The sequence below is a fragment of the Haliotis cracherodii genome, unplaced genomic scaffold (assembly GCF_022045235.1).
Source record: "Haliotis cracherodii isolate W230 unplaced genomic scaffold, xgHalCrac1.p SCAF_12, whole genome shotgun sequence".
Taxonomy (NCBI): domain Eukaryota; kingdom Metazoa; phylum Mollusca; class Gastropoda; order Lepetellida; family Haliotidae; genus Haliotis; species Haliotis cracherodii.
The window spans coordinates 11785784-11797859 of record NW_027266267.1 but is presented as its reverse complement, the minus strand read 5'-3'; the positions used below and the strand labels follow the sequence as shown (position 1 = coordinate 11797859).

Here is a 12076-nt window from a genome sequence, read left to right as displayed (position 1 = left end):
TTTGTGACGAAGCTAAATGAACGCTACGCTACTGCACGGCAATCTAGACTGAATATTCATCTGACACGAAAAAAACACATCACAATAGAAACAAATGTGAAAAGATCGCAGAGGTCGAGATGTAGTAAAGAGATGCTGGTTTTGTTACAGTAAGGAAACATGAGAAGTGAAGTAGCCCGAGACACAGTACACACAAGCAACACTGGATAACCCCTAAGTTTATATAGTGTATACATGACAGCAATTTAGATCTATCTACATCTTGGATTTATCGTCACCATGCAGTAGTATTGAATTCTAACATTTTCTGGACAATACTTACAATGCATTACGAAAAATAAAATATGAATGACATATAAATTTCTATAGCAGGAGACGAGGGAAGAAAGGTACGAGTTCCTCGAACTGAATAAAATAGACAAAGAAGATAGAATGTCGATGCCTTTTACAAAAGTAATAAAACATTTTGATTTCGGTCAAACCGTTTCAGGACGAATTGATCAGTGTCACGTTAAAACTATACGCTCCTCTCAAGCCAATATGATGAACTTACTTTTTCGATTACGAGCCAAAGTCCCTTCACATAATCTTACTGAATGTTTTGTATCTTGCATCGTATACACAAAGACCACGTGTCATAACAAGCTGAATCGAAGGCGCCTATCACTGCCTGTGAATCTTCCAAATCCATCCTCAGTTGAAATTAACATTTCCAGTAGGTTTGTTGGCATTGAGAAAAAAAGGTTTACTGGCACAAGTGCATATTACGTTAAAAATGAGAGTTAGAATCTCTGGCAGTCTGGCTGGTGATGACAGTTGTGTGGCAGGTCCCTTTGCGGTGGTAATCTGACCAGTTTGTGGATCCTGTACTCCTCTGTGACCACAATATCCTTGTGCTGCCATGGCCCTCTAGGTTCTACCTTAAAGTGATATGTGTCTACAATCTACTGATGTCACTGAAATATACTCTGCCCCCCCAAACACCGCACAAATGATTTTTCCATGTTTAATTTATATAACATAAATAATGAACAGATGGTAATCGATTGTTCGAAATTGGCACACTCCATTTTCATTGACCAAGGTTCTATGTGGCACTCGTAGGACAGTAGATTTTCAAGATGAATGTGATGTGTGCTCAATATCTTGTATGGCCACAACTCGATTCCCAAACTGACAAGCATCGTCATCCCACAAAAACAATCAGACTGTGGATTGTAGCCTGGGGAATGTTCACCCATGCTTCCTGCAGTTGTTGCGGCAACGGCAACTGCGTGTGTTCTGTGGTTGTTGCTGACGTAGTCTCAAACGTTGACCAAGTTCATCCCATAAATGTTTGATTTGGTTTAAATCTGGAGGCCCGGTCTTCAGCAAACCACGCTTGCCGTAAAAGGCAACTATGATTGTCATAAAAGGTGACTAATGTGATCAGGTGGTCAGGCTCTCTGACTTGGCTGATGCATGTCATCGTATCTCAATTGCGCGGATAGATGCTGATGACATCAATAATTGAATGGTCTGGTCCGGACTCGATTATTTACAGACCGCCTTCGTATAGTTCGATTATTGCTAAACAAACAAACAAACAAACAAACAAACAAACCCGGAGGGCCATGGCAGCACATGGATATTGTGGTTCATTAAAAAGGCTGTTGTCGTGCCATCAGAGTTCAGGCGTGCCATTAGAGTTGGAAAACATCATTTGCTTGTTGCATGAGGGGAAGGAGAATTGTAATTGTTCCCCAGAATTTGCACCAAGTCTGTTCTGCCAGTGTGGGAGATGGCTGTCAACATCATCACGCTGACACCCAAACATCTGTCCACTTCCTTTATGCAGTTTCATGCATAACGTTCCCTTCGATGTCTATAAACAGGACGAAGTATAAATCATGACTCACCGCAAAACCAAACTTGCCTTCTTCGCTGCTGTGGCCATACCATGTTGCCCTGAACCCATCAACTTCGCAGCCGACGTTGCAGGTCCGTAAAAATGACACTTCGAAATGGCCATCTAAAGCGAATACCTTTTGCGCGTAAACGGTTCCTCACTATCTGTGCTGATATCCTATACAATCCTGGTATGGTTATATCTGTAGAAATGGACGACGTGTTTTGTTCAGATGAGTTATGTAGCCATATGAATCTGTCCTGTGCCATGGCAGTGATACGTGGTTGACCGGATCTGTGAATGTCACAGATTGTCCCGTGTGTCTGATAACGATCTCACAGTCTTGTAATGGTTCTTTGAAAAACCTGGCTACGGCCGAATATCATTTACCTGTATTGCGTTGATGCGTTGGGCTTCCGTCAGGCATGGCATGTTTTCGCTGTTCACTTGTTGTAAGATTGTGATGGTATGCAAATGTAAACACAAAGTTTTTATAGCCCAAACAGTGATGTTGCACGTGCATGTCATGTTAGTGTGTTTGGGTGCCAGGCTCTCACATGGTTGTTTTTTTTTCTTCTTTTCACCAACTTTCTGCACTACCTCATTCTCATTCTCAACAAACATTAATCATAATCATGCTGAATTTTTCTGTTTTTAATTGTGTATGGCTATCGACAACGCTCTGTCAGATATTTACGACTTCCTAGTTGTGTTTCTTTTTTGCAGAGTATAATTACGAAAGAAGTGTATGTGTATAGGGTATCAGGAAAGAGATAATGATCCTGTGTCATACTCATGTGTCTTGATCTACCTGACAGTGAGATCTGTCTACTGTCGGCTCTCCTTCTAAGTTGCGCTGACAACTTATATCACTGAAATCACTACCAAGGCAGTTTAACTCACTAACTAACTCACTCGTGGTATCTGATATCTTACCCACATCTATATTTTTTATCAATTATATAGGAAACATTAAATAAGAATACATCTTTATTTCTGCATATAACAATAGCAATATAATATATGTGTGTTCATTTGGAGAAAGTCTCCATAGTATATCATCTCAGAAGTTCTTGAACATTCCTCAACCCGTGACACATATGTTTTACCTGAAATTTGTCTGGTAGCAATACGGCATACATCGAGAGTACACACATATTTTGAACCAAGATTACCACACCAAGCAAACGACTAAACGTCTACAACGAAGTTCCATTGATATATTTTTATAAGGATAAACTTCCTCTCCTTTCATGGCATACACATCCGTACCCGAAACGCCGATTACATAGATTCTGTCACTGTGATACGACACACTGCATGGTCGATTTGATAACTTGATAACTGTTTCATATTTTAGCGAATTGGAAATCCGCATGACCGACTGACCGTCTAGGGCGTATACGACGTGTCTCTTGTTGTCGTAGCTTAAAGAAAAAACTACACTTTTAGCTTTCAACTTTGTCACATTTTCTGCTCTATATGTACTGAAAACAATATACTTTTGACAATTTACATACATCATTTTCCTCTCAGGATCTACCGCTATGGAACTAGGAAACCGTTTAAAATGCTGCCTATGCAGAATAACATGGAATTGTTTGCCCTTTGTTGTCATCACGACCACTGTACGATTTCGAGTTGAAGCAAATATCAGCTGTCTACCTTCATCTACCGTCAGCCCCCTGATGTTAATTCCTGTCAATAAAACGGTACCAACATCCATGTCTAAAGGATATGATAGGATCTGATGTTGTTTTGCAACAAGAACTGTTTTTAGACGAGAATTATATGCCATGGCGTCCATTAACCGTATGGTCAGATAAGGTTCCTTCCGAACCGACATGTTTTGAAAATTAACCTGAACAATTTTTTGCTTTGTATAAACTAAAAGTCTTGTCTTATTGTTGAAGAGTTCCGGCTTTCCATTGATTGCATCAACTGAAAAACAGAATGATAAAATGTTTGCAGACCATGATATGTGTCTGGAGTGTGAGTAAACGATTATAGTAACATCGGCAACATTGCATCCATATCGTGACTGGAAAACATTATACATTAATATCTATGTTAAGGATCTACATCAGCCCTTCAGGTGTTGGCGAGTATTGACAGATTTCGCCAAACACTAATAATAGCACATATTCTTCATTCTTGAATGATGTGGTCTTACATCGCCTCTCCGAAGGACAATCATTGTACACCGCTTTCGCGGGTACAGCCATTAAAATTCTCAGTTATCCCATTTACTGTACCAATTACCAAAAAGTACTTTATTTTATACAAAACATATCAATCAATTCCTTTTCGAAAAACAAGAATTAAATCAAAATTATATATGCTATATATGTTAACATGGCCAGTGATTCGGCTGTAAAAATGGAAGAGTTGCCTGGTAATCTAGTTGATAACATGTTTGGCAATTTTGTTATTAGCATGTAAGTTCGAAATGCTTTATTGTTTTCTGACCGAATTTAAAGGGTTTATCAAACTACAGTGTTTACCTTCCTTTTGAATTGTCTCACAATGCCAGTGGTGTTTTCGATCATAAAAACCCTTCGCAAAGTGTGGACACATGCCCGTGTTTCTGTCCTAAACATAGAATAAGTGAAACACAGTTATACTATTATGTATTTGTCTGTTAGGCATAGGATCCATATTTAGAATGTCGTTCTGAGTCGGCTATGGATTTTTTACTTGAGACCACAGATAAAATTCATTTTGATATGTGTCTTTTTTCTCAAAATCCTTGTTGCTTCTCGCTGAGTTGTGTTCCTTGGACACGCAAGAAACCTTTGATCATGTTTCGACTCCCGCTCCTCTCTCTCTCCCCCAGACAACCCAGTGATTGACATCATGAGCATCGATCAACGCAGCGACCCTGACCACCAGATCCCCTTGGATCTTACAACAAGCATAGTCGCATTTTACAACAAGCATGATTTGTGCAAGACCAATTCAACACCGGATCGTCACGGGTCCGCAAAATATAGTGCATATATGGCAAAACCTACCTTTTCCGGGACAAAAAATCATATATACCAAATAAGCATATATTTTTTTAATATTATATTAGCCTATGATATTTCTGTTAAATGAAAATACCCAGAATGTCAGTGTGTTATGCAAATAATGATTCCCCGAGTACTCGACCCCTACGGTTGTCAGATCGGACCTCAGATCACTGAAGAGCAATAGTGATTACGTGATGAGTCCATATTTGAGGTCAGTGTCAGTATCGTGATTTAACCAAAGCTGTTCGGCGCAGTTTTCTATTGTTATGTCAGCATTGAAATGTATTGTTGAGTCACATGGGATAGATTAACCAATGCAATTCAAATATTCTTAAGAGAGGTATAACAATACACATTGTTGCTTACCTGTGTGATGTTAACATTATAAGCCACTTCATCAGGGGAAGGTTTGTCATCTACAGAAGCCTTCAGACGACAGAGATGTTTAGTACTTGAATACAAGTACGTGGAACATCCTACAACGTTCAAGCACAGCCTTTGACACATCCTGATACCAAACGGTGACCTCGTGAGGGTGTCCGAAGCCCCAAAGAAAATGAAATGTGCTGATAATGCTGCATACACATGTCCCCACAGTATGACACCCATCTCCTTATTGCGTTTGGCTGAAGTGCATCAGGGACACGAGAATGAGAATTTTCTTTGCCATACAACCGTAAGGGTATTATGCACAAACTGAATTGATCAGTACAAATGTTATCAACAGGATGGGTGCAAACGAGCCACTGTACACTTATTATAAAAGTCAGCGAATATATCTATCAATAAGACCAAGACACAAACATGGTTCGACGTCAGAAAGTTATGGATAAACGAACGCGAATTTTAAAAGGAAAAAAAGTATAGTAATTGTAAACAAAACATGATTCGAACAACACAAAGACACACGTATACTTATCACTGTGTATTGTCGCCAACCAGCCACTGATGTCTCCGTCGTTGTTCAAATGTGGTGGATCTTTGCTACTGCCAGTAGTATTTCTAGACTAATGACTTACTTGTGTATTGGTCTAAAGCAATGGCATTGCCTTTACTGTCCAAACGGCTCTGCGTGCAAAAAGGCAATTCATCAATCAATTAAAAAAAATTGTCATAATTTTTATTGCTGGTGAAACTTAATACAAACAAAACGTATATGCCGCGAAAGAATGACTGAAAAAGTTTCAGAGTATTCAGATTTAGAATCTCATGCATTGTTAAAATGTCGTTTTTTTCATCTAGATTATGTTTTTGTTCTTTGAATGTACAAGAAACTGACTAAAGTACCTTCGAAAAAGTTAATTCCCTAAACTTTGAAAGGTCGTACAACTGTCAACTCCCGAAATATAAATAATGCATTTCAAACATACAATGTGACATTTGAGTTGACCTTTGAATGTCACATTAAACGGAACGTATCTATTCTTCTTGTTATTTGCCACTCACTGAACGCACGCATGAAGCTGTTTGATGTGAATTAAGATCGGATGCGCCAGAAAGTAAGGGGAAACTAAGTAAGGAAACACCGGACGAAACGCCCTTCATCAAATCAGCTTCCGTTTAAGTAAAAATGCAAACGAGCAGAAACAGAAACTACATGATGATTTTGAATATCAGCATCATGTATTTATGGTCAAGAACATTTTTTCATTCTGCATTTCGAACACAATATGAATACATTCCAATTGGTTTCGGCTGCTCTTTGTTTCTGCTGATGGAAGGAGTAATTTATTGATAATATGTCAAGTCAACAACAAAAGAAATGTTTGGACCAGTACATTAAAATTGCTTACACCACATTTATCGTTTACTTCTAAGCAGTGGGATTACTGCTCTTGTACACTGCAGCTGTAATTCAAAATAGAAATATAACTTTCCACAAAATCAGTAAATGGGCTATCGTGTCACTTTTAAGATTTTCAAAGGTCAATGACTTGATTGTCTCATCTGTCTCCCGTCGCATGGAAGGAGTACTGCTCTACGGCGTCAGATAAAAACAACTTTTATACAAGTTCAGTGAGTGGCAGGTGCGACAGGTTGGGCAGGACATTTATACTGTTTTTGCGAACACCAGTTTCAGTGATCCATTCATATAATTTTCACTGCTATATTACCTTTCACCCCAAGTGTAAACTGTTTCAGTGGATACTCGAGACTGGTTATTCTCTATCCTTGCCATGGGTTTATGACTGATACGAACACCTGTCGTCATCACTATTTGATAATGATTCATAAACATATGCATATGAAACAGTGTGAATTGCACAATGTATTTCTTATGATTATGGAAAGGGTTTTGTTGGTTTTATTGTTGACCCTCACCCATGACTCATCTTATCAGAAAGGAAATTCACACAAAAGCTACATCCTACCGTTCGTGCCTTGATAGGCACTGATGAGCAAAACTATGTATACCAAACTATATAAGGCTTCACACAAAAATATATTAAAAAAGTAGGTGATGTATTCTAAATGTAATCACATACACAAATATACAGCAATGATACTGACAACAAACAATGCTGTCACTGGCAACACATTGTTGAGCTTGTAGTCAGTTTTGCATATGTCAACCTTTGGCTTCAAATACATGCCCGCACTCGACGTGTTTGCAGGTTCCTCAGGTTGCGTCCTAAAATGACGACCAGTGTGGTCCCAGTGAGATCGAGCTGGCCATGACAAAATGTTGCAGAAAGAAATGAACGATGTTGGGTGTGTTGTGTTGTTGTGTTCTTTCAAGGTCTGGGTGGTTTGTTGAAGGGAACAGGGCATGGCGCAATGATCCGTTGATACAACACTGTCATCTCTCATCTTTCTAGTTATGCAACTGACGTAGCAGTAAATCGGAAAAATCAAACGTCAATAATATACGTTGTCTGATGAGTTCCCTCCCTTCCGCTATAATGATAATATCTCACTGTTCATGGGTGTGGCAACACAGTAATGAGCCATACCTGAATGAGGAAACATTCAAAGTGTTATATTAATGCACCAACCACACAATGTTGAGGAATAAAATGCTCACTCGAGTGACCTCCCTTGGATACGATACATGGGTCGGACACCTAGTCAGGCACTGGGAGATGACAACTCTCTGGAGTGTGACAGACTCAAGGCTGTAGTCGTAAAGAAAGTTTAAGACAACAGAACACCAGACAGGGTTGAAAGCAGGGTGAGCCACTGAAGTGATAGCTTGGTTAGAGGGAGCACAAGGTGAGGTGACACTTCTCACTTGAAATCAGTGTGTTTCACATTCATATTTAGAGGATCGGTTAGATAAGCTGGGACTGTAGCATGGCTTCAAAACTGAATTTCTACCACTTCTCCTCCACCCATGCTAAAATGTCTAAATCTTTATCTCGTTAGTTCGTCAGTTAACTTATTCATTCGACCGTATGTGAGGCGAAGTGTAACGCTGCTGCCAGCAATGATTCAGCCCCCTGTATTAAAATCAGAGCTGGTAAAAATAATTTCTGTACGAATCCAAAGTGATACTGAAACAAATATACTGATTCACGCGATGTTAATATGCGGACAGCCCACCTGACCATCAAAACCACGATTAAATCGGCTTTTTACAAGCACACGAAACTTGGGACCTGATTTTGAACCTGATGGGCTTAAGTGATTAAGTGTGTAAATCAGACACTCGCATTCATCTATGTCCCTTTTGACTTAACACGTTTGAGGATGAAAAACCCCATGCTAACATAAAAAACATAGCACCCATAAGTGATTAAACATTTGATTTTTTTTATGGAGTATCTAAATATAAGTGTAACTCTCGGTTCAATGTTCAAACTTTGGACATCTAGATTAAGTCACACTGCACCGTGTCGAGTCCTGATTTCATTTTTTTTATTGTGGAGAATATTACTGTCATGTTATTAATGTTTTAGATTTGGACATAGGTATGTGATAAATCTATTAAAAACAAAAACGTGTTTGACATAATGTTTAATGCAGCGTAAAACAATAACTTAGCTACATTACACCTTCAAACAATGAAGTCCAGTCTACCCAGTGGGTCAGCCCTTTACATAGTCACTCATTCGACCGAGATACCTGTCCCAACCAGGATAATGAGAGCGTCTTGTGGTAGGAAATATGTGAACACAAGTTGATTCACGTGGCCAATCGGAGCGGTCGCGTAGCCTAGTGGTTAAAGCGTTCACTCGTCACGTTGAAGACCCGGGTTCAATTCCCGACATGGGTACAATGTGTGAAGCCCATTCCTGGTGTCCCCAGCCGTGATAATGCTGGAATATTGCTGAAAGCGGCGTAAAACCATACTCACTCACTCATGGGGCAAATTCCCGAGGTTCAAACATGGATTTCTTTAATTCGAATGAATATTTTGCAACCCAACTATTTCATATTGCTGTGGTGTTGCATCAATGTCTGGTGAGAAGATGTGACCTACCTCAATGTGTACTCACGTGCACCGACGTAGTGAATCGTTTCTTTTGCAGGCAACCATTTCTTTACCTCGCTGTAGTTATGGTAACCTTTGATGATGACAAGGGTAAAGTCGCTTTCGAATTCAGTGCATGTTCCTTATGTGAAAATTGGTGTAAGCGTTAGAGCCATTGTCAATATCAAGAGGCGTACGCGTCCTTAAGCCATGCAAGAAACCGCTTGTCCTGGTTTCTAATGCAATTGTGCCCACATTTAGTGGTCACGAGATGACATAATTAATACGCTCTTCATATCGGCTTTTAAAAATAGCCCTCAAGCTTGTGAGTTTGTAAAACCAATTTAAGCCTTTGACTATACGATGCACATCAACCATAGGGAAATACTCTTTGTTTCATCATAAGTTTTGCATGGTTTCATTGTGAGGGGCAAGTCTCTTCAGTATTGCACGAATACTCAGACACTAACCACAGCTATCTCACCGCTGTTTATCCTGCTTTTGATGTAGGCTTTAATGCCTTTACATCGAAACTATTCTTTTATGTTGATGCTTACAGCTACTACAAGTATCTTATATTGAAGCATGTGCTAGTATATAAATATGTTGGATATTGATGAGGTGAAGTCTCGTGCCAGCGGTAAGAGGCGATTAACAGGTTCTGTTGGTCAGGCTCCATGACTTGGTTGATACATGTCACCGTTTCCCAATTGCATGGATCCGATGCTCATGATGTCAATCACTGGATTGTCTGGTCCAGATTCGATTATTAACAGACCGCCAGCTGGAATATTGCTGAAAATTAAACAAACACACACAAACCTAGTGCAGGCGTGTTATGTTTACAATGAGTCTGCAATGAGTCTGTGAATCTGTTAACATCATTTCAGGTGCAGCACCTGACACATCAACTCCAGTGGTGGCGGGGGCAGTGACTTGTAACATAATTATTGTGTTGATCATCGTCGGGGCAATACTTCTTCATCTGCATATGTACGTACACTCAGTCCCTTCTATGTCTGTCTCTGATATTCAAACGAATTAATTGCTTAAATCTAAATAATATTTACAAGTCTAAGCGTGTGTATGCTACTCTGCTCATCGTGCACAATGGTGAGGTGAGGTGAAATGGGGTTTAACGTCGCGTCCAAACGTATTGTCCTTATATTGCGACGTGCATGCATGTGTGGTCGGGTGGTTGCTTGTACTAGCCCGGACTAATGTCGGTTTTATAGTGCTTGCCCACTTATACGACATACCCCTTTCAACATGAATACCCTATTAAGACACAGCAGAGCGACTCCGAGCAGACCAGTCCTTGTTCTAGCCCTGTAATGCCTAACGCCAGACAGGGTAACGACAAGTACTTTCTTCTAACGTATTTTGGTATGGCGCGGCCGGGCATCGAACCCCGGGCCTTCCGCTTTCCGGACGGGTTCTGTGTATAGTGGTTTAAGACTGATCTAGTCTTAACGTTTTCAGTGTTAAGTAAAAGTGTAGGTCAACGTCTCCCTGGTTAATGAACCATTATTAGAAGGATGGTCAAAGAGAAATACCTTATGATTTACCACGACCATAGATATATAGTCGTCTACCAAGACTGGCCATTGGTGAATGAAAATGAACAAAATTTGCTGAATCTAGATCCATTAAAAATTGTTGGAAGATACCACAGTTTAATGTTGTTGCTAGGCTGTACATGTTCGCGACCTGGATGAGCAGTGGTTTGACTGCCTGAAAAGACGCCATCATACACGGTTGGTAAATGTCATAACAGCTTGATCAACGTGTGTAAACAAGATGAGCCCACTTACGACCTTCGTTATATATATGCATAATATACTGAACCAAATTAAAAACTTCACAATCCTAAAATTTTAACATTTTGACCAGTTATCATTGTGGGCCCTTGTGTTTTTGTGCAGATGAATCGATCAAAATTATGTGCACTGCACTATACTGGCAAAAGTGTTTTTTCACGTGCAACCGCACGTGTTTTCAGCAGTCATTTACTTGTTAGCAGTCATTAACAAAAAAAGAAAAACACGAGAAAATAAAAATCTTTACGGCCATTTGTCACGCCACGCCTTTCAGATGTGCAACGTGAACGTGCCATCGGCATGTTGCAGACGGGAACATCCGTAGCTGACGTCGCAAGGTCGATGGGTTGTAGTAGACGGACTGTTTATGATTTACAGACGCGTCTTATTGTCTTACGTCACCTCCGTAACCGATTTTTGACGGCTACATCAACCAGAAATGAAATGTTTAGGGGTAGACTGAGTGCGCAAACTGTTCGAAACCGTCTGAGAACTGCTCACCTTCAAGCATGACGGTCCTACTGCTGGCCGATTCTGACTCAATTACACAGACGTCAGAGTCATTTGTGGGCGCAGCGACACTTACGATGGACTCAGAGGAATTGGAATCAAGTCGTCTTCAGTGATGAATCCCGATTTAATTTACGATTTGCTAATGGTAGGGCGAGGGTGTGGAGGCGCCTTCATGAACATTACGTCCAATGCTGTGTACAGGATATTGACAGATTTCGAGGCGGATGTGTCATGGTGTGGGGTGCTTTCTGTAGCAATGCACGTTCCAGGCTTCTTGTCATCCATGGCAACCTCAACTCTGCTGCTTACCGCGACCAGGTACTGGCACCAGAACTTCTGCCTTTTATGGCAGCACGTGGACATGGTTTGATCTTCCAACACGACAATGCCAGACCCCACACAGCAGTTTTGACAAGGAATTACCTTC

At 40.3% G+C, this 12076-nt stretch overlaps 1 pseudogene; it reads left to right on the top strand.

Annotated features, from left to right (window-relative positions):
* Window positions 1-1889: 1889 nt before the first annotated feature.
* Window positions 1890-12076, top strand: part of LOC139457019 (uncharacterized) — a 35875-nt pseudogene continuing 25688 nt past the window's right edge.